Below are 24131 nucleotides of genomic sequence, written 5' to 3' on the forward strand. Positions count from 1 at the left end.
TGAAAGTAATCAAGAAAATGTATTATTATAAGTGGTATATTTCATTATTTATTTTATTACAGAGTGTGGCCTGTGACTTCAAATATATTTATCCTTCTGGCCCCCAACAAAAAAGAGTCTTTTATGAACTCAGGTTGTATTATTTAACCTGTGAGAATTGAAATGTGGGTAAATATTCCTTTAAATACTATGAAACAGGAGTTTTCAGTCATCAAGCCTATGGAGAACCTATAGGTGGCACATCCAGAGGCTTTACCTATTTCACTTCCATTATTTCTAAATAAAAGTGGGCGAAACAAATGGTTATCATCCCATGTTTTGGAGGTGATCGCAGTGCTTAAATCGAGTAGCTGCTCCCATCCCTCAGTCACTTATGCTGGGATTTCTTCCTCTTGCAAATCAGTCTTATATTTTCCTGATCTTCTGCAGTAGAGTTACATTATTGCACATCCCTTAGAAATAAGGCTTTAAAACACTATTTTTTTTTTAAAAGTAACTCATCTCAGAAATTCATGTTCTTGTTTATTACTAGGTTATAACAGTAGAATGCTGTTTTCCTTTGAATTTAAATAAACCAACCAACCAATCTTTTTCAAGCTAGAACATTTATCTGCAGCATTAGTCTCAGAGGAAATCGTCTGCACGCTGCAGTCTCAACACACAGCCACCCAACAACAGCTTAGCAGCTGCACACCATAACACCATTTCTCCATAGCCGTCAAGACTCTGCTAATTTATACACCATGTTTTCCCTTATTAATGTGAGGACGGTGTCAGCTCTACAGTGGTGTGTTACAAGCGGTTGTTAGTGAGAAGCGGTGGACGCTGTTTCAGCTATTTGTGGTCGGAGCTTTAAAAAGTTCATAACATTTTTAAAAGCACACCTCTCAGGGGCACGTATTATAGCACTGCAGCAGTGGGAGAAAGAGGCATTATGGGTAAGAAGCAGTTCATTTCGGCTCACAGTCTGCGGGCTGTGTAAAACATGTGAGACCTACAAATGTCTCATTAGAGCAGAGTGAAAAACGCAGTAAATTAGAAGTTACTTCCGACTGGATGCAGCAAGGATGTGGCCTGATTGTAAATCAAATCAATTCAGACCTTTTCTTATAGCTTGTCACTCTGAAAAATAAAGATATAAAGAGTCCAATTTGATTTCCTTGTAGAGACACTTTTTAATCATATGTGTGAGCGTGAGAAACCTTATAAAAGTGTAAAAACTTTCCACATACTGGTGTTAAAATGTTAATCATTTTTTTCTTTATAAATCAATGGTTGTTCAGATCAGCAATTAATTCTATTTAACCCTTGTGTGGTGTTCATATTTTTGTTACTCGTTTACTTTGTTACTTGTATTTAATTCAGCAAAATTAAGCAATTCTACATTAAAATGCTTTACACATGCTTGCTTCACCTAAATAGCAAGCAATATAAACAGCTTACATGGTTAATATTTGCCCTTTACCTTTCTTATGTTACATTTCTTTCAAAAAGTGCTTCTCTTTTTTATTAGTTTTGTAATAACATGTAAAAGAAAATGAATTAAACTCAAGATATGAGTAGAAAATTTGTTTAGTTTCAAATTTACAAATGAAGCAATGTTTATTAGCCCTTTTTTTTTTGTTGGCCCGCCACCCCCCCCCCCCCCCCCCCTCTATTAGTACTTTATTGTTTATTTATTTGATTATGTACACATTACAACAGCTACTAGTTTCTGTTTTTTTTTTTTTTTTTTTTTTTTTTTTAAGTTAAGGAGGATTACAATTACAGGGATTTGTGGGAGGGTGCTGGGGGGTGAAGAAAAGGGGATAATTGGGGGAAGATGAGATAACAGGAGAAAAAAAGGAAAAAAAGATTTGAAAGTAAGACTGATAGAGGTGGGAAGAAAAAAAGTAAATAAATAAAAAAATTATAATAATAAAAAGAAAGAAATAAAAAGAAAGAAAGAAAAAGAAAAGTATATCTATCTATTTGTATGTTTTGATGACTAAACAGAGACATGAATGTGTGTGCTGATTTTGTCTGATTTTTGGTCCATTCATTTGATTTGTATGTGTGTGTTTGTGCATGTATGTATATGTGGGTGAATGTGTATAGCGGGGCTCTTTGTTAACTATTGCTGATCTTTTTTACTGTAGCGTTTGAATTAGCGGTGTCCAGTCTGATTCGGTGGTTCTGATTGGTTGTGAGAGTGTTTCTAGGGATAGATAGTCTGTTAACAGATTTTTCCAGGGGTTGATGTTGATATTATGTTTGGTTTTCCAGTTCATGAGGATAACTTTCTTGGCGATGGTTAGCGACACCAGGAGGATTTTATTGTTTTCGGTAGTTGTGTTGGTAGTTGATGTGTCTCCTAATAGGCAGAGTGATGGTGATGGGTGGATATGGATGGTTAGGGCATGGGATAGGAGCATGATGACTTCTTTCCAGAATTGGTTGACGGGTGTGCAGAGCCATAAAGCATGAATGTAATTATCACTTGTGTTTTGAGTGCAGTTTGTACAGATAGGTGAGCTTGTGAATCCCATTTTGAACATTTTGTGAGTGGTATAGTGGACTCTATGGGTGGTCTTACACTGAATGAGTTGTAAGTTTGTGCTTCTAATCATGTGGTGATTATTGTTGCATACTTGAACCCAGAAGTCGGCATCAGGAGTTAGTAACAGTTTATTAGCCCTTGGCCAAACATACTGTATGTAATATAAATGTGTGTGTGTGTGTGTGTGTGTTGTTGTTGTTGTTGTTGTGTACAGTGTGTGTTTATCGAAAATGTGATATATGTTTTTCACAAAAAATGAGCCAATGCCAATGAGTAAATATTTTTTTTTGTATCATTTGATGAAAAATGAAAACGGGTCCCACAGACCCGAACACCACACAAGGGTTAAATATATCATATAGCAGATATACACAGTGATATTTGGGAAGTGAAAAGAAGTTTTTAGGATTTACCGAAAGTGTGCAATAATTCTTTAAACTAAATTAGGCAGGAGCATAAATTTGGGCACTTTTGTAGTTTTATTGATTTTATTGGAACACAAAATAAGTTTGGTAAGCTTGACCTTTATTTACATGTCAATCCAGTTATGAGAAAGGGTTAAGGTGGCCAACTGCGCATTTTTGCGAGTTTTTCTTCTTTGGATCTTCTCTGAAGAGTGGCAACATGGGAGCCTCAAAACACAACTCTCAAATGACCTGAAAACTAAGATTCTTCAACATCATGGTTTAGAGTAAAGATACAAAAAGCTGTGAAATCTCAGAGATTTCAGCTGTCAGTTTTTCCACTGTGAGAAACACGGTGAGGAAATGGAAGATCACAGGCACAGTTCTAGTTAAAGCCTGCAGTGGCAGAACAAGAAAAATCTCAGATAATCGGAGGAGAAGGATGGAGAGAACAGTTATAATCAGACCTCCAGAGCTCCAAACACCTACAACATCATACTTACACAAGGAAAGGCTGTATGGGAGAGTAATTAATGCAGAAGAAGCCTTTTCTGTACATGTGCCACAAACAGAGTCGCTTGAGGTATGCTAAAGCACATTTGTACAAGCCAGCTGAAAAACAGCCTTCAAAAACACATTTAAACATACAGGCGTTGGACAATAAACCTGAAACACCTGGTTTTAGACCACAACAATTAATTGTCTGGATGGACAGTTCTGGTGGAAACAGGAGAGTTGAGGTGCACACTGAATTCTGCCGTGATTTGGGCAGCCGTTGTTTTATGTTTTTTTTCGATAAAAACATCCCTTTCAGACAGCTTCCTTTTGCGTCCACAGTTAATCCTGTTGGATGTGGTTCGTCCTTCTTGCTGGTATGCTGACATTACCCTGGATACTGTGGCTCTTAATACGTCACAAAGACTTGCTGTCTTGGTCACAGATGCGCCAGCAAGACGTGCACCAACAATTTGTCCACTTTTGAACTCTGGTATGTCACCCATAATGTTGTGTGCATTGCAATATTTTCAGCAAAACTGTGCTCTTACCCTGCTAATTGAACCTTCACACTCTGCTCTTACTGGTGCAATAATGTGCAATTAATGAAGATTGGCCACCAGGCTGATCTGATTTAGCCATGAATCCTGACAGGTGTTTCAGTTTCATTGTCCAACCCCTGTACTTATGCATGCAAAGTAAATTTAAGAAACGGAGGAGGAACATGACAACTACATGTATAAAAGTTACTACAGTAAAATTAAATATCAAAACTGCAGAAAATAAATAAGGCCACAAAATTGGATTTTTCACTTCTCTGCATATCTCTGCATTCAGAGTACATTTATAAGAAATTCTCTCTGTTTCTTTTTTTCTCCATATAAAAGACAAATACAAAATCAGATGAGCATTAATATATATTTTTAAATGATGTTAGAGTCCCGACCCACCAGTTAAGAATCGCTGATATAGATTTTCATTAAATAAGAAATCTTCCACTCACAGTTTTTGATATGATAAGCCTAATACCGTGATGCAAATCATGATAATACACTTTGCCAATTTACCTATATTGCAGACCCCTAGTTTATAAATAAAATTGTATGTAATGTAGACAAAGAAAGCACAAAAGAGATCAATATTCTGAATCAGTATTTAAGTACAATGTGGGTTATTTGATAAAGCACCTGGTGATTTTAGGACTTACACTGCATTACTGTCAGACAGCTGATGTGTGATACTGTATTCAGCCACTTACTGTAAGAGAGGATATGTTTTTGAACCATTGATTTTCAAAGTGGTTTTGAGACTGGCTGTCTCATTGTGGCTGTATAACGGGACCTTATGTTCAGTTTGAGTGCTGTGGATTAGAGCCAAGCCTCTTGACTCCAGCTGTGATGTACCCTCAGCATTATATTGCTGTACCCTTTTTAAATTCCAGCAAATGTGGCCATTTTTAACAGTTATTTTTAGATGCTCAGGGTCCAAACTTCCATCCAAACTTCCATTCCCATCCAGATCTTTGATTATTGTTACATTGATTGGTATGGCACCTTATTATGGCAAATATTAAGTGTGGAAATATGGTCTTTAACAAAGACAGTAGAAATGAAAATCTAAAGATAAAAAAATAAAGTAGATTAATTCAAACTTTAGTATTTGTGGCATTTGGAGCTTCACACCATTGATACTATTGGGGTTGCAATGGTATGAGATTTTCACAGTACGATCACTGTCTCAAAACTTATCGCGGTTATCACACTATAACAGTATTTTACAATTATCCTAAAGCATCATTTACGTGATAATTATTGTCACGCTTGGCCCTGTTTCCTGTCTGTCCTCGTGCCTGTGTTGTCCCACGTGACCCGTGCCCCTGTGTTCTGTCAGTGTTTTTCCACTCACCTGTGTCCATTTGTAGCTCCGCCCCTCATTAGTCAGTCCCCAGGTGTTACCTGTTCTCCTTCCCGCCTTGTGTGTATATTTAAGGATCTTTGTCACTAGTGTTTCTGTCGGTTCTTGTGCGTGTATACGTCTGTCACGGCTGTGTTAAATCCCGTCTGTCTGTTAGTCTCCTGTTTCTGTTTGATTTATGTTTTGTTTTCTGTTCTTTAATAAATGATACTTGCGTTAGCGTCCGCTCTCCTCGTCCAGTCCTTCACACAGCGTTACAGAAGAACCGACCGAAAATATGGACGCTGCAAGTAATCCTTTTTTTGGATCCAGGCTGGCTATCCGACCCACTCCCTTCTCTCGCGGCGTTCAGGAGGAGTATGCGGCTGAAAACTCCTCCACTTCCCGGCGCCGGAGGAGAAGAGGTGGGCGGCGGCGCTCTCAGCGCTCCCTTTCTCCGGTGGAAGATTTCCGGAGCGGAGAAAATTTTGGGGGGGCGATACGGGTTGGTGCGGTTAGCCTCGGTACTCTTTACAGAGGAGGCCAGGCTACCCGGGAGCCGTGGGACTTTCTTGGCTGTGCTCCCAGCAGCTCCGAGGACGAGGAGCCTTTCCCCGCACCAACCCGCCTTCCGCTGCCTGATCCCGCACCTGTTTACTGGCCGCCTCCTGTTTCCACGCCGCGCTCTGTGAGGCCCGTGGCTCATCCGCGCTCCTTGACTCTCCCGGCTGAGACGGCGTACTCCGTGAAGCCAGCGGATGGGACGCTACGCTGTGTGATTCCCGTGGCTCATCCGCGCTCCGAGAAGCCGCTCTCTGAAGCTCCGGCTAAGCTAGCTAGCCTGCTAGCTCCACCGCGCTCTCAAGCCCCACCTACTTCCAGCTCTCCAGCCCGGCCGGATTCCAGCTCTGCGACTCCTGATCCAGAAGCAAGCTCCGGTCCGGTCTTTACAGCCTCGCCTACTGCTCCAGTCCTGGTGTTAGCGGCCACCGCGCCTGCTCAAGCTGCACCCGCCGTGCCTGCTCAAGCTGCACCCGCCGCCGCGCCTGCTCAAGCTGCACCAGCCGCCGCGCCTGCTCAAGCTGCACCAGCCGCCGCGCCTGCTGAAGCTGCTCCAGTCTCCGTGTCTGCTCAAGCTGCTCCAGTCTCCGTGTCTGCTGAAGCTGCTCCAGTCTCCGTGTCTGCTCCAGCTGTTCAAGCCTCCGTGTCTGCTTCAGCACCAGCAGTGCCTGCCACCAATGTGGTACCCACTGTCCCTGACCCTGTACCCGTGGCTCCGTCCGCCTCTGACTCTGTACCTGCTTCAAGACCAAAGTTTGGCCCTAGGCCCTGTGTCCCTAAGCCAGCGAGGTCTCCTGCTCCAGCCCCTCGAACTCTGCCCAGGCTGGCCCCTCAGACGTTGACTTTTCCCAGCCCTGGGCTTCCGTCTATGTTTGTATTTGTACCTGTGTCTGTTCCTGTTTTAGTTCCAGTTTCTGTCTGCGTCCCAGTACTCGTTTCCAGTAGTGTCTCAGTTCCTGTCCCCGTCACTGTGCTAGTTTCTGTCCCAGTTAATGTTTTTGTCCCTGTTCCCCTGTCCAGTCCTGTCCTGTCTGCATCCCTGTCTAGTGTCCAGTTCCCCGTCCAGTCTCAGTCTCCTGTCCAGTTCCCCGTCCAGTCTCAGTCTCCTGTCCAGTTCCCCGTCCAGTCTCAGTCTCCTGTCCAGTTCCCCGTCCAGTCTCCGTCACCCGTCCAGTTCCCCGTCCAGTCTCAGTCTCTTGTCCAGTTCCCCGTCCAGTCTCAGTCTCCTGTCCAGTTCCCCGTCCAGTCTCAGTCTCCTGTCCAGTTCCCCGTCCAGTCTCCGTCACCCGTCCAGTTCCCCGTCCAGTCTCAGGCTCCCGTCCAGTCTCAGTCTTTCGTCCAGTCTCTGTCCTCTGTCCTGTCTCCGTTTCAGTCCCCGGTTTCGTCTCGTGTTTTCCCCGGCCTCTCCCCGCCGCCAGCCCCCGGGGTTCGTTTTTACGCGCCTCGGGAGCTGCGCGTTTAGGGGGAGGCTTCTGTCACGCTTGGCCCTGTTTCCTGTCTGTCCTCGTGCCTGTGTTGTCCCACGTGACCCGTGCCCCTGTGTTCTGTCAGTGTTTTTCCACTCACCTGTGTCCATTTGTAGCTCCGCCCCTCATTAGTCAGTCCCCAGGTGTTACCTGTTCTCCTTCCCGCCTTGTGTGTATATTTAAGGATCTTTGTCACTAGTGTTTCTGTCGGTTCTTGTGCGTGTATACGTCTGTCACGGCTGTGTTAAATCCCGTCTGTCTGTTAGTCTCCTGTTTCTGTTTGATTTATGTTTTGTTTTCTGTTCTTTAATAAATGATACTTGCGTTAGCGTCCGCTCTCCTCGTCCAGTCCTTCACACAGCGTTACAATTATGGATTCAGTTAAATGACATATAACTAATGGTATTTTATAAATAAAGCATTTTATTTTGCATGTTGTCACCAGTTGCAAGTTGGAGGACGTTTTTACAGCCTTTACATTAATAAAGAACGAATACCACACTGTAAAAAAATACAGTTTCAGAGAAAGGTCTTGAAAATGTACATTAAATTAGTGATGTAAGCATCACCATGAAAAAAAAGTACTAAAATCATCAAAAATAAAAAGGTTCTTTTTAGCACACAATTAAAATGGATGCTAAAAGGGAACTTTGGTGTAAAACATAATAAAAAGTACTTAACTTTGTTGAATAGCCCACCTCTGCTTTCCTACAGCTTTCTGCAATGCGTCTTACACAAGGGCAGGGTTTTTTTTTTTTTTTAGGAGATATCACATATGTGATGTAGATTATTCACTTGCCAGCCTTTTTTTCACCAATACCATTAATAAGCAAACACCCACTGTATGAAAACCATGCATTTTCATACTGTAGCCCTGTTTACACCTGGCATTGTCTGCATTTTTCTGTGTATAAAGCACACCAGTGTAGTGTGTTCACGTTTACTTCCTGTAAACGGGCTTTTCATCATAATTCTCTTGCTCTGGGAGACAAGTGAACACTTTGGGGTAACAGTGGGGTTTCTTACAAAAAGGTGGAACAATAGATGGTTCTTGTCCTCCTGTAACGACTCCATCAGAAACTGGGACAGACTACTTAAACCACAAGGGACCTCACTCTGTAATATTGCTCTTATTTACTGGTAAATAAGCACAAGCATGCACACACACACACACACACACACTTTTTCTAGCATCCCATGAACATTTGTGGCACACATATAAATATAGAAGTAGTTGTCCATCAGCCTCTGTTCCTTATTGTAGTAGTAGTAGTAGTAGAGTAGTAGAAACATTGGTCCCAATTTACTATAAGTGTCTTTAATAACTGTGTAATTACACATTAACAATCCATGTAATAAATGTGTAACTCAATTTTCTCTCAATTTATCTGGCCAATTGTCCATTCCATTAAGTTGCTACTCAGCTTCATACCCCTATCACTCGTGATGCCTCAACACAAGAAGGGTGAAGATTAGAAGCCAATCACCGCCTCTTTTCAAACTTCTGCTGATGCAGCATTGCCGAGAAGCATCACAGCGCAGCAACTCGGTTCTGATACATCAGCTCACAGATGCCTTGTGCTGATCGACATCCCCCTGGGGCATGTGGAACGAGAGAAATATCTACCCAACCAGAGAGAGCAAGGCTCAGTTGTGCTCTCTCAGGCTTCCGGCAGCTGATGGCAAGCTGCATGACTGGGATTCGAACTAGCACTCTCGCCATCATAGTGGCAGCACCTTAGTCTGCTGGATCAGCTGGAGCCCCCTTGATTGTGTATTAATCCTAAAAATAAGATTGAGATTTCATCATGGGAAGAGGAACAAAATATTTAGCTATGTCTACATAACCTTTATACACATGTGTAACTACATAACCTGTACAACTGTAATAATAATGTAACAATGCATACTTTACCAGTAATTACATAAGTAACTAAGAGGTGTCAAGTATAGAAGTACAGCAAATACTTTGTTACCTTACTTAAGTAGAAATGTTGGTTAGCTATACTTTACTGGAGTAATTATTTTTTAGACAACTTTTTACTTCTACTTCTTAATTTTTTATAAAATTATCTGAACTTTTTACTCCTTACATTTCAAAAGAAGCATTGTTTCCTATTTCATTTGAGCTTGTTTTCATTCCGGCTTATTTAAAAAAAAAAATCACTATCCAGATAGAGTGAATTTGATTGTGATTGGATGAGAAGTATAAATATATACCATTCTGACACCTTATTGGTTTATACACAATGCATCACACCTGAACATCTCAAAACATCACATCACATTCCAGCAAGAACATAGCAGAAATATATAGCCTAGTATGAAGATGATCCGTGGCTCAAGAAACTCAAGAGAACTCAAGCTCTTGAAAAATCCCAACTAAAGTACTAGTTTATTATATTTGCATTGTACTACATGCATTTATTTTCACTGGGTATATATGCAGCTGACACAGGGAGTCTAGGGTATATTAAATTTGTCAACATTAACATTTTATTATGACATTAAATCATTCAGTATGTCTTTTGCTTTTATTTATCATTTTCTCTCTTATATTACTTTTACACTTTAAGTAGTTTTAAAACCAGTACTTTTACACTTTTACACACAGCTGATACTTCAACTTCTACAGAAGTATTTTAAACCCTAGTATCTATACTTCTACCTAGTAATGCTTGTAAATACTTTTGACACATTTGATTAAACTGTTATTACATGATTGTTAATGTATAATTACGTAGTTATTAGCGACACTTATTGTAAAGTGGGGCCAAATAATAACTGTCTAAACCTTTTCAAATCTTAGGGATTATTCTTACATGTGCGCACACACACACACACACACAGACAGACACACAACTTTACATAACTGTGATTGATTCTGATGAGTCACACTGCTGAAAGGGTCAGGTTAAGGAGCATGCTCAGATGTTCCGATGAGAGCAATACTGAAAATACTCTGAACTTCAGTGTTCCTGTAAAACGGCCCAGTTCCAGTTAAAGGCCCAGTTACATGATCTCAGTGGCCCATCAGGCAAGGCCAGGCAGATGTAGGAGACACTTTCTGTGTGTGTGTTTTGCCATTTAAGCTCTTTAGGTTCAGTCAATAACCAGAAATGGTACAAAATGCAGTGTACAAAAAGTAGAACTGCAAAAAAAAATATTGGTATTTTGTAGGGGCGCAACAGTACGTATATTCTATATGAACTGTCACGGTACAGGGGGTCATGGTTTCGGTTCACGTAAACGCACGCAGAATACATGGTACACAGGCGGTCTATAGGAGGAACCAATGTTCAGAGGAGTGTTGAACTCGTCGCTGCGCTGAAATCATGCCTTGCCATAGGAAATAAATGGCGCCTGTCGCTTTGCAGTGTGAACGCAGGGTTAGGCGCTCGTACTGTCTCTCTCTCTCTCTTCTTTTCTCTCTCTCACTCTCATTTGTGTTGTCTCTCCACCTCTCTCTCTCACAAGCGCCTTCCTTCTCTCTCTCTCTCTCTCTCTCTCTCAAAGATAGAGGTCCAAAAGGTAGAACCTCTCACGAACACAGTAGGAGAGAATCCTGGTTTTGAGCATTTAATAAAAGTGCTCCAAGAGTCCAATTACAACATTCCATTCCAAAAAAAAATCATGATTATAATAAAGTTCCAGTGTTATTATGAAGTTAATAAACGTGGGGCTATACAGAATACCCAGCCTCTTTATTTTTTCCACCAACTGTACCAAAATATGTTGTGAACCGAATCGTGAATTTTCTGTACTGTTACATATATACATAGTATGTTGTAACTAGAAAAAGACACAGAAACACAGATAAATAACTCTGTATCTATTAAAAGTATTAGTATTTTCTTTAGAGAAACTACACGTGAAGCCAGAGAGCGACGAGTACTGTTTCCTGCCACAGGAAAACTGCTACAGGAAGAGGTCTGGCTGACCTAAATGGCAACAGCGCCTTTAGCTCTTTAGCTTAACGTTGGACTCAGTCTCAGTTTCAGCAGTGAAGAGAAGAATAAAAGGTGAAATTCAGTAATAAAGTCATTGCTAAGATGAGAAAATATAAAAAAATTATACATTCAGTATTATACATCATCATTACATTCACACACATAAAGTCCAACAAGACTCCTTCCAACAACTCGTTTCTCATACTTGTTTTTTACCTTTGTTTTGAGTGTAAATCCAGATATTATCTAGATACAAAATGCATTTTGTGAACAGACCCTAATATCCTAAACTGATAATGGTCTTCGTGTTTCTATATAAACAATACAGACTCACAGCTAAGATCAGATCATATTGATCCATCATATATTTGATAGTAATTTTAAATGTAATGTATGTTCTAACTTTTTTAATTAATTAAGTGATAAGAAACTCGAGGTTCGTGCTATAACGTGTAATATTGGCACTGCTGTGCTGCGGTCGTGTGCCGTAGATCAGCACAGCAGTGCCAATATTACACGTTATATAGTTTATTATCACTTAATTATACCACAGTTCTATTATCGCTGTTTATTGAAAGATTTTGAGTTAAAGAGGATGAATAAATAGTTAAAATAGTTCCATTGCTGCTCTGTTTGTAGCTGCGCTGTTTGGCTTGTAAGCGCTGTATCGTTGCTAGGTTAAATGCCTGTGGAGGAGTAATACATAGAGAGAGCTTCGGTTACAGTGCATTACCGGCTGATAACGGCACTCACAGAACGCCTCACAGCTATCTCACAACATTGCAGGGTCGGAACGAACTGTGGTATAATTAGAATTGTGATTGTGCATTGTGTATTGTGAAGATGCCTTAGAGCATGTACAACACTGCATGTATTACACCACACTGTTTTATCATAATTAAAAACCAAGAACTGTCCTTATTAAATGCAAACTCCACACACAAATACAAGCAAGCACATCTTTATTAGTGTCTCCTTGTGTGTGTGTGTCTGTGTGGGTGGTCACACGCGCTTTCATACATTTGGTTCCATACATTCTGGCATTCTTCTGTTGCTGCTGTTGTTTTGTTAAGTTCAGCGCGGTTCATAGTCTCATTACTCTCGGCAGGCTGATGTGTGTTTTTGAGTGGGCGGCGTTTGAAAAAAAGTGCATAAACACGAGTTCATTTGTTAAAAGCGGGGAGGAAAAAACTGTCAGAGTTTGGCTCTAAATGGCGAAACAGCGCGGGGCCTGCAGAGACGAGCCTCCTACAAAGAGAGCAAGCCGCAGTCAAAGCCTCGCTAAATGGCATGACAGCAAACACCCTCATTAATTAGTCAGACGTTTAGAGACTGACCTCCCAACCCTGTATACATACACACACACACACACACATACACACACATTTAGCCGGGGAGAGAGAGAGAGAGAGAGAGAGAGAGAGAGACAGAATCATCAGGCTGCACTGGGTGCAGGTCAAAGTGAATGACCTTGTCAGGGCCAGTTGCCATGGAGACGGGGCCGCCCGATCTGTCAAGCGCTTCTTTTCAGCGTGGTGGGAAAGCATGTTTGGCCCACGACCCCCATCAACCCCTGCTCTCTAAGACTACAATTCCCAGCCGCTCGGCATGGCGGTCAGGTCCGCGCGAGCCGCCAGTCAGGGTGAAAGAGTAGCGCAGCACAAATGAGGCCTGAATGAATGCAGGACGGCTGGAGAAATGAGAGGCCCGAGGATGAATGGCGCATTCTCTACCTCCTTTCTCACCTCCCTTCTTTTCTTTAGCGAAAAGAGGACCGACGTGAGTGGCAGGAAACAGTCTCTCTCTCTCTCTCTCTCTCTCTCTCTCTCTCTCTCTCTCCCTCTCTCACATTTTGCATGTTGTTTTCTACCCATGTTGCTTGCCCCTCCTCTCAATCTATCTCTTTTTCTCTATTTCTCTCTCACACTTTCTGTATGTTGTTTTTTTCGGGCTTGCCTCTTCTCTCAATCTGTCTGTTGCTCTCTCTCTATCTCACTTTTTGCCTGTTGATTTCAATTGCTTGCCTCTCCTCTCAATCTGTCTGTCGCTCTCTCTCTCTCTCTCTTTCTTTCTCTGTTTCTTTCTACCGTTTTGCATGTTGCTTTTAATCTATGGTGCTTGCCTCTCCTCTCAATCTCTCTTTCTCTCTCTTTCTCACTTTTTGTATGTGGCTTTCAACCTATGGTGCTTGTCTTTTCTTTCAATCTGTCTGTCGCTTTCTCTCTTTCTCTCTCTCTCACACTCTTTTTGCATGTTGCTTTCAATCTCTCTCTTTCATTCTTTCTCTCTCACTCGCTCCCTCACTTTTTGTATGTTGCTTTTGGCGCTTTTTACACTCCTCTCGCTCTCTCTCTCTGTTTATGTCTCTCTCACTGTTACTCTCTCTCTCACACTTTTTGTATGTTGTTTTCAACCTATGGCGCTTACCTCTCCTCTGTAATAGATCTCTTTTTCTCTTTCCCTCTGTCTCTCCCTCTTTCTCACACTTTTTGCATGTTGCTTTTAATCCATGATGCTTTCCTCTCCTCTCCATCTTTCTCTCTCTCCTCTTCTCTATGACTCTCTCTCACACTTTTTGCATATTGTTTTTAACATATGGCGCTTGCCTCTTCTATCAATCTCTCTCTCTTTCTTTCCCTCTCTATCTTTCCTTCTCACTTTTTGGATGTTGCTTTCGATCTATGGTGCTTGCATGTCTCTTTCTCTCTCTCTCTCTCACATGCTTTCTGTATGTTGCTCTCAATCTGTCTCTCTCTCACTTTTTGCATCTTGTTTGCAACCTATGGCGCTTGCCTCTTCTATCAATCTCTCTCTCTCTTTCTTTCTCTCTCTATCTTTCCTTCTCACTTTTTGGATGTTGCTTTCGATCTATGGTGCTTGCATGTCTCTCTCTCTCTCTCTCCCTCCCTCTCTCTCTCTCTATTTCTCACACTTTTTGCATGTTTTTTTAAACCTTTTTCAACATTTTCAGTCTCTTCTCGATCTGTCTCTCTCTCTTTCTCTCTCTCTATCTGTCACTTTTTGCATGTTATGTTTAACGTATGGTGCTTGCCTCTCCTCTCACTCTCTCTCTCTCTCTCTTTCTCTCTCTCTTACTTTTTGCATGCTGCTTGTCTCTCCTCTCTCTTTCTCTAATAGATCTCTTTCCTTTCTAAGCCTCTCTAATTTGTAATTCTGTTACTGATCATTTTACCTATTCCATTCCCATTCTTGCTCTCTCGTCCACTGCTTCTCTCTCTCTCTCTCTCTCTCTCTCTCTCTGCCTCTTGCTCGCTTGCTTTTCCTCGTACTGGTAATGGATTTATCTTTAGAGCAATACTGTGTCTTGTCAACATCTTGACATGGCCTATTTTGCCACAACAAGGCTTTTCCATTAGCATTGTGTGTGTAAATAAATAAGTCATGAAAACAAAAGGTGGTCTTACAAGGAAGAACACTCTAGATGTTCCGGTGTCCGTCACTGTTCCTCGGGTCCAACAGTTTTTTAATGCAAAGACATTCACACACATCTGTTTTAAGCTTTAAAGATGCAGGCAAATGTTAAATTAAGCAGGACTCTGGAGAATCTGAGATCTGAGAGTGTTTAGGGTGTAGTGGTTGTGGGGTATCTGAAGGATGTCTTGAATAAGGAGTGTTTTATTAATGGTCATGTGAACAGTATTTGCATATTTCTTAGATTACAGTAAGATTTAAATATCCGATTAAGAAATCTGATAAAGAGGATCTTGGCTCAGTAATCATATTTTAAATTTTATATTTAAAAGGAATATTCTAAGATTTCGAAGTCTTCGAAAGCGTGAAAACAGACAAAGGTAAGGTAAGAGATTACATCAATTTCTGAATCAGTTTCTCTGATTTCTGGTATTTATAGGTATATATTTGAGTTTTCTATTTGGTAAAATCATAGAGCTCATAAGAGAGCACTTAAAAATGATGAGTTTCTTTGGTTTTACCAATTTGAAAACCTCTGGATTATAATCAAGAGGAAGATGGATGATCACAAGCCATCAAACCAAACTGAACTGCTTGAATTTTTGCACCAGAAGTAAAGGCATAAAGTTATCCAAAAGCAGTGTGTAAGACTGGTGGAGGAGAACATGACAAAATGCATGAAAACTGTGATTAAAAACCAGGGTTATTCCACCAAATATTGATTTGTGGACTCTTTCTTTCAGCCGTTTATCATTTTCTGCAAATAAATGCTCTAAATGACAATATTGTTATTTGGGAGAAATGTTGTCTGTAGTTTATAGAATAAAACAATGTTTATTTTACTCAAACATATACTTATAAATAACAAAATCTGAGAAACTGATTCAGAAATTAAAGTTCTCTCTTCATTTTTTTCTAGAGCGGCACATATATATTTTTAAAAAGTTTTTTATTGTAAAAAAAATCCTGAAAAATCATATATTGTTTAAAAAAAGAGTTTTTTTAGCACATTGGTTTAGAAGAGAAGGTAAGAATCAATGGTAAATAAGTAAGCAGCAAAGGAAATAAGCTGAGCTTTGGAAATTGACTAAAAATCTAAAGTTACAAAGCTTTTGTCTGTAGTAAAGCAGTGTTGAAACAAATCATGTTTATGCACTCTCTATTGCACCATTTACACACTTTTACAAAGCACATCCACACTTTTATAATAATAATTACTAGAAAAAGATATACAGAGAACTCTGTCTTTCCTAGAATCTTTTTTTAAAAGTTTTTTTCTTTAGAGAAATTACAGATGAATCCAGAAACTGCTGGGTTTCATACACCTTCAAAAGACTCTTGGAAACTGGAGAGAACTGGTACAGGAAGAGGTCTGGCTGATCCACATGAACTCCAGGACTGTAATACGAAGGAAATGGAAATGCTTGCGTTATAGAATATGTAATTAGTTTGGAAAACCATGTGTAAATCATATGCAATAGACAATCTGCTTTGGTTCTGGCCTTTAGGCTGAGCTGTACTCAGTAAAGCCATTGGTGCACCAAAGGATCAGGCAAGATTGGCCTAATTCTGCCTCTGTTCTCTACTGCTCAGACCCTGGTTGCAAATTTTACACCATGGCTCCATTTCTGTAGAGCAGAAGGGAAGGAAGCCGTGGCGTCCATGTTTTCTGCAGTCATTGATCTGGACAGATGGATGGGTACTCTCACTGGGACGAATGCAAATTGGCTGGTGTCAACACGCGAGCTCCCAAGCAGGAGATACGGGTACAGCTCCAAATGCATAATTTACAGTTCATTCTCACCCTTTGCTTGTCCTTTGCACTCACCTACAGTTATTCCCAGCTGTGTATTCTTGTTATAAAATCACGTCTGGTTCGCGAAGACTAATGGAATGGTTGAATGCAGCGGCGCTGACCCTGTGGTGAACCCATTTTACATTTTCATTCAGTCGCTCCAAACCCACGGGTGCAGTACTGGAAGCTGGGATAGAGCTGAAATATGGATGCAACCTGGCTGTCTTCATCTGACCGGCTTAGAGGGGCTTAAACATTTGCAGTATGTCTTCACGGAGTTGGCTCAAGCAACTTGGGGCAATTCACAGATTATACTCGGCACCCAGGATGTTGGATTAAGCAATTTGGGGCAATTCACAGATTATAATTGGCAACTGGGGTGTTGGCACAAACGGCTTGGGCCAATTTCCATATTAAACTCGGCACCCTGGATGTTGGCTCAAGCAACTTGGGGCAATTCCCATATTATACTCTGCACCCAGGATGTTGGCTCAAGCAACTTGGGGCAATTCCCATATTATACTCTGCACCCAGGATGTTGGCTCAAGCAACTTGGGGCGATTCCCATATTATACTCTGCACCCAGGATGTTGGCTCAAGCAACTTGGGGCAATTCCCATATTATACTCTGCACCCAGGATGTGGGCTCAAGCAACTTGGGACAATTCCCATATTATACTCTGCACCCAGGATGTTGGCTCAAGCAACTTGGGGCAATTCCCATATTATACTCTGCACCCAGGATGTTGGCTCAAGCAACTTGGGGCAATTCCCATATTATACTCTGCACCCAGGATGTTGGCTCAAGCAACTTGGGGCAATTCCCATATTATACTCTGCACACAGGATGTGGGCTCAAGCAACTTGGGGCAATTTCCATATTATACTCTGCACCCAGGATGTTGGCTCAAGCCACTTGGGGCAATTCCCATATTATACTCTGCACACAGGATGTTGGCTCAAGCAACTTGGGGCAATTCCCATTATATACTCTGCACACAGGATGTTGGCTCAAGCAACTTGGGGCAATTCCCATTATATACTCTGCACACAGGATGTTGGCTTAAGTGACTTGGGGCGAATCCCAGATTATACTCTGCTACCGGGGTGTTGGTACCAGCGGCTTCGGCTGATTCCCATATTATACTTGCCACCCAGGATGTTGGCTCAAGCGACTGGGGGCAGTTCTCAGATTATACTCAGCAATTGGGGTGCTGACACAAGCAACTTGGACACATTGTCTTATTTAATTCAGCACCCAGGGTGTCGGCACAAGCAACCTGGGCTAATTATTTATTTATATTCAGCACAAGGGAGTGTTGGCGCATCTGGCTTAAGACGATTCCCGTATTATACTCTGCAACCGGGGTGTTGGCACAAGAGGTAGTATTGGGGTCATGGTAATATATTGTGACAGGCCTACCCTCAGCCTATCATGCATACAGATAATATTTGGCTAAACAATTAGCAACATGACTCAATGTGGTCAAACACGCAGTGAACTACATCCTGTGCGTTGTCTACAGGCTATTGTGTTGTGATGTTCGGAGAGGTAATAATAGCGGCTTATTGTAAATTCGCTCCAGGGTGTAGTTTAGTGTAGTGTAGTGTATGGGGGTGGAGGAAACTGATAAAAGAAGCACTATAGCTTCTGTGCTGCTGCTTTTTATGTGCCCTTGCCACAGCGTGATGGAAGTGTTACACAATGGTATATATATATATATATATATATATATATATATCAGTGGTTTGCAGTGAGGCCCTTCTAACCCTTCAGAGAAGGGGTGACAATAAGTGCATGTAAATAATTACATCTTTTTTTTTTTCAGGAAATACAGATTATAGTTATTGTAAGTGTATGGACTTATTTTATAAATTAACTAAACTAAAAAAAAAAAAAAAAACAGAAACTAATTCAATGCATTATTCTGTGTTTTTCAGTTGCTATAGGACTCTTATATGACTGGCAGCGGTACTGACCAATCAAAGCTTTTTAAAATGATTTAGAGAAGGGTGTAGTAATGAGTCTGTTAGGACAATCTAACCAACCAGATTCATGATTTTCACTACGGGGGCGGGGCCATGGCTGTCTAACCCCTTCTCAGCGCTGTGCTGAAGGGGTACGCGCTGGTTAGTCGTAAACCCAGCGTGCAGGGTGACCTAATTCAGTAGTTAGCTAACTATCACGAAATTGCGACTGCAAATGAGACAGATATTGTGTCACATCATATTAAATAGCCTTTTTAAAGGCTGTTCTTCAATGTGAAACTAATTCACAATAATAGGCTGTCTGACTGGTGAGTTTTTGTGTGTACTTAATGTTTTGGCTGCCCTGGCAGACTGGTTCTGGTTTCTGTCTCAGCAGGCGTCCTTAGACTCACCATTCTACCTGTAGACTTAGGTCTGTTAAAAAATACATCAACAGCAGTGCGGGTGAAAAAGGCAGTCCTCCAGAAAGTTGTGAGCATCAATAATAAGTCCATTACAAAATAAAAAGTCCATTCACTTCACTTTTTACTTAAATTCCACAGTTTGTTCACAGTTCACAGTGTTTGGAGCCCAAAAAAAATAATAAATCACGATTACTTGGCTGCCCTGGCAGACTGTCCTCATACAAATGTGTGATCTTTGTTGAACGGCTGTACTTGTAGGACAATTAAGCATTTATTGTTGGGTCTATTGTTCACTTTTGTGGTTTGTAGCTGTATTTGTTGGCTGTTAATGTTTGTTATGTTCATATAATTCAGTCAAGACAGAGAATATGTAGAGAATATGTACAATATGTCATTTTTATCTATGTGTCGCTTGGCGGGGAGGGATGGGGGGGTGCGGATGGTTTGCAGAAGGGGTATATATATAGGAAACTGAAGAAAATGAAGATGAAACTTTTGTTAGGTTTAGCATTTTGAGAGCAAGAGAAAGAAAGAGAGGAAAAGAGAAAAAGAGAAAGCATTCTGTGTACAATAGTGGCTTTAGCTGAAAGCAAAGCAGCTCTGGTTTCAATCCTGTAGTGGACCCAAGCTTGTCCTCGCTTTGAAAGTCGGCCAAGAGGTGAAGCGAAATGAATACTGCGGTGTGTGCCATCGGCAGAAACACGCTGGATACTAATGTTTGTTGTGGGTGTTCAGACTTCCAGCTGGAGGCCGCGAGTGCACTCTGACATGCTGATCTGCTTAAGAGCTTTCCCTGATGGCAAGAATGGGGTGAAAATTAACTCATTCAAGCAAAGCTCTCCGTCTCTCCCTCCACCCCTCCCTCCTGCTCTCCATTAGCATTCACGGCACTCATATTTCATGTATTGTACATTTGTCAATTACGGAGCCATTTCAGCAGACGTATGGCAGTGAAAATAGCCGCGGTTCCTGTTCTTTCGAGGCACACTTACTCAAGCCCAGGCTAGGTAGGGCCTCTTGTCCCTAAGCAGGGTTTCCAGTGAGTTCACTGCACCGGTCCTGCATGCATGAATGCATGAACCCACTGACCCTACTGTAGAGCTGTTGCTTTAGAGAGCGAGAGAGAGAGAGAGAGAGAGAGAGAGAGAGAGAGAGAGCACACTACTGTAAACCAGAGGAGCAGAGGTTCTGGTTTCTGTCTCAGCAGGCGTCCTTAGACTCACCATTCTACCTGTGGACTTAGGTCTGTTAAAAAATACATGAACAGCAGTGCGGGTGAAAAAGGCAGTCCTCCAGAAAGTTGTGAGCATCAATAATAAGTCCATTATAAAATAAAAAGTCCATTCACTTCACTTTTTTACTTAAAGTCCACAGTTTGTTCACAGTTCACAGTGTTTGGAGCCCAAAAAAGAAGAAAAAAAATCACAATCTCTTGGCTGAACAGGATTTAGAAACATGTGCAGATACAAAAAAGATGGTTTATTAACAAAAATAGCAGTGCAGTTTAAGTAAGCAAAATCGAGGTTGGAAAAAACTAAATGAGATCGTACTCAAGAAGGGAACCACAGGCAGTGGGATAAACGTGTCATATGTGGAGAACCAACTAAATTCAGCGAGATGTGTGTGTGGCGAGAGGGTGTATAAATATGATTGTGAACAGGTGAATTCAATATTCTGGTGATTGACTTTATAGACATGCCATGTGCAATGACATTAATTGACTTCAGTGTGTGGTGCATTCTGGGTATCGTAGTCTGGAGGCTGAAGATCGCATGCAGAGCTCAGTGTGGGAGAGAGAAGTGTATTTTCGGTGCCAGGCATGAGACATGATGACCAATTTACTCAGATCTGAATTTGAGGATGAACTATATTTTGAGATCTATTTTTGTTGCAGTAACATATTATTTTATGCGAAATTCACTATTAAGTTAGTAGTGAAACCTGAATTGATTTGTATAGTAAATTATGTAAATACATGATCGCACTTTGGTATAGTGGTGCAGTCTCTCACTCTTTCAGAGTAAATGAATCTGGTGATTTTAGTGGTGACTTGCTTGATCTCGTCAGTTCTAATGCAAGAATGAGCAGGTGATGATTAAGTTTGCCATTCTGATCCATCCAAGAACCACAGTTGCTTAGGAAACCAGCAAAATAGCAGTTGCCACCTAAAAGAGCCAGAGCTTAGACAAGATCTATTTACAACTACTTACATCTCCTTCATCTGCCGACTTGCCAAAGACAGTAGGTATAGATCCCTCCTTCAGAAGAAGTTTTTTGCCTAATCCTGCTGTGTACTGACTGATGTTCTCAACCAAAATGAGTGAAATGGCATTTCGATGACTGATCCAGTGAGTAGGGGCTCTGGTGGGGGTTAGAGTGGTTTTATGCAGGTTTCCTCATTATGACGTAACATTAAGGGAGAAACAGCAGCTAGAAGCATATGATTCATGACATCAAACTCTTTCAGCTGATTTACAGAAAACAGATGGATGGATTTTTTCCAACAGTGTTAAGGTTAGGCCAAAGATGTTGAATTACCAGGATGTTGGCTCAAGTGTCTTAGGCCAATTTTCTTAGCATATTCATCAACCAGGGCATTGGCACAAGTGGCTTGAACCAATTTCTCAAGTGGCTTGGGCCGATTGTCTTATTATATTCAGCACCCGGGATATTGGCACAATCGGCTTGGGCCAATACCTATGTTACACTCGGTACCCAGGATGTTGGCTCAAGTGACTTGGGCCAATTCCCATTTTATATTCAGCAACTGGGGCAACTTTTAGAATGAATATATGTGGCTTTTCTGGGATGGTAGCTGAAGCAGATGCCTTATTCCTTACATCTCATTCATCTGCTGACTTGCCAAAGACAGTAGGTACAGATCCCTCCTTCAGAAGAAGTCTGCTGCCTAATCCTGCTGTGTACTGCCTGATGTTCTCAACCAAAAAGATTAAAACGTTTTTTTCTACAACTGATCCAGCGAATAGGGGCTCTGGTGGGGGTTGATGATTGTGGTGATGCCAGAGTGGTTCTATGCAGGTTTCCTGGTTGTGACGTCTCAATAAGGGAGCCATACAAACAGCTCATATAAGCATATGATTTCTGACACCAAACTCTTTCAGCTGATTTACAGAAAAAAGATGGATGGATTTTTTTTCCCACAGTGTTAAAGTAAGGCCAGAGATGTTGAATTACCAGGATGTTGGCTCAAGTGGTTCAAACCAATTTCTGTATTTTACTCAATAAACGGGGTGTTGGCTCAAGTGGTTTGGGCCAATTCCTAGATTATACTTGGCAACTGAGGCGTTGGCACAGGTAACTTGAGTCCATTGTCCTATTATACTCAGGAATGTTGAATTTATCACAGTTATAAACTAGGATGCGTACTGTTGAATTAGGGCCTTTAGTAAGACCAGCCATGTTGATCTCATACTAATACTGTGTTGAATTAGTGCATGCTTTAAACACAGGGGGATTTTTCAGCAAGAAAAAAAAGATACAGTGCCTATTTTACCACACTGTTCCTGAACTGACCTTTGGAGCTTCATCCAGAGTCACGCAAATCAAATTAACTGTAATTTGATTGGTTAGTAAACGTTCTCTCGCGAACACGATGCTGTTAAAATGATTGTGCTGGAGCACTTAATCACCAAAGGATCTGGGTCAAATGTATTACAGCAGCACGTAGAAGTGTGTGTGTGTATGTGTGTGTGTGCGTGCGTGTGTGTGTGAAGGTGATTTTAAAATAGATACTTTCACTACCCACCTCATTCCATGTTGGAATAAAGAGTCAATGTCTCCTACCTAGCTTTGTGCGTCAGCTCTGTGTGTTCTTTTCTGAGCACTCACTAAGAGACAGCAGTGGGTCACGCTCTATCTACTTACAGGTCCAGAGCAGCTAATTTATAACTGCTGACACGAGTACACACACCTGTGTGGCAAGAATTGATTCATTTAAGCATTTATTAATTAGTTAAATTGTGTTTTTTATTAGTTTTATAGAATATTTTAATGGACTGACTTGAAATATCTTTCTTCCATGTAGTAAAATGTTTATATTCTGTGAGAAATGAGAGACATATCAGGCGCTAACTGACATAAAAGCGAATAATGAGCATCTGTACAGTAAGAAGCACACATCACAATTAATAATAAAGATATAAAGATAAAATAAAGAGGGCTAATTTGTAAAAAAAAAAGGTGTTTCAGAGCAAAAAGCAAAGCAAAAAGCAGGATATAATGCAACGAAAGTATGCAACTGAAAGGTTGGCAATACTTCGCCATGTAGCCACAATAGGATAGTCACATTAGGAATGATTGGTTGGAACCCAACGCATGAAAGATTGTTCAGGGAAAGGATGATAAAGTTAGAAATGGAGTCCATAATGTTTGTGGAAGCAGAATGCAGCCATATCCTTATTTTTTTCATCTTTATGATCGATAGACAGATACAGTTTTGGAAAAAAAAAATAAGAGACCACTTAAAAATGATGAGTTTCTTCGATTTTACCAAATTGGAAACCTCTGGAATATAATCAAGAGGAAGATGGATGATCACAAGCCATCCAACCAAGCTGAACTGCTTGAATTTTTGCACCAGGAGTAAAGGCATAAAGTTATCCAAAAGCAGTGTGTAAGACTGGTGGAGGAGAACATGCCAAGACGCCTCAAAACTGTGATTAAAAACCAGGGTTATTCCACCAAATATTGATTTGGACTCTTAAAACTTGAAAAAACATGAATATGAATAACTTTTTTCTTTGCATTATTTGAGGTCTGAAAGCTCTGTATCTTGTTTTTTTATTTCAGCCATTTATCATTGTCTACAAATAAATGCTCTAAATGATAATACTTATATTTGAAATTTGGGAGAAATGTTGTCCGTAGTTTATAGTATAAAACAACAATGTTCATTTCACTCAAACATATACATATAAATAGCAAAATCAGAGAAACTGATTCAGAAACTGAAGAGAAATCTGTGTAGATTAACATCCAGCGCTCGTTTGACTTTGAAAAAAATGTTTTTTTTTAAGAATTACAGTTTTGTTTGTTAGCTTTACTTAACTTAGCTATAATAAGTTAAGTAAAGCTAAGCACACTGCAGTGAGACCTGCTGAATTAGAAGAAAAATATGGCAACACCCCTGTTCCTTACTAGTGTCACTTAAAGTGCACCCTGTAATATGGTGCGCCTTATGTAT

The sequence above is a fragment of the Astyanax mexicanus genome, chromosome 13, assembly GCF_023375975.1.
Source record: "Astyanax mexicanus isolate ESR-SI-001 chromosome 13, AstMex3_surface, whole genome shotgun sequence".
Classification (NCBI taxonomy): domain Eukaryota; kingdom Metazoa; phylum Chordata; class Actinopteri; order Characiformes; family Acestrorhamphidae; genus Astyanax; species Astyanax mexicanus.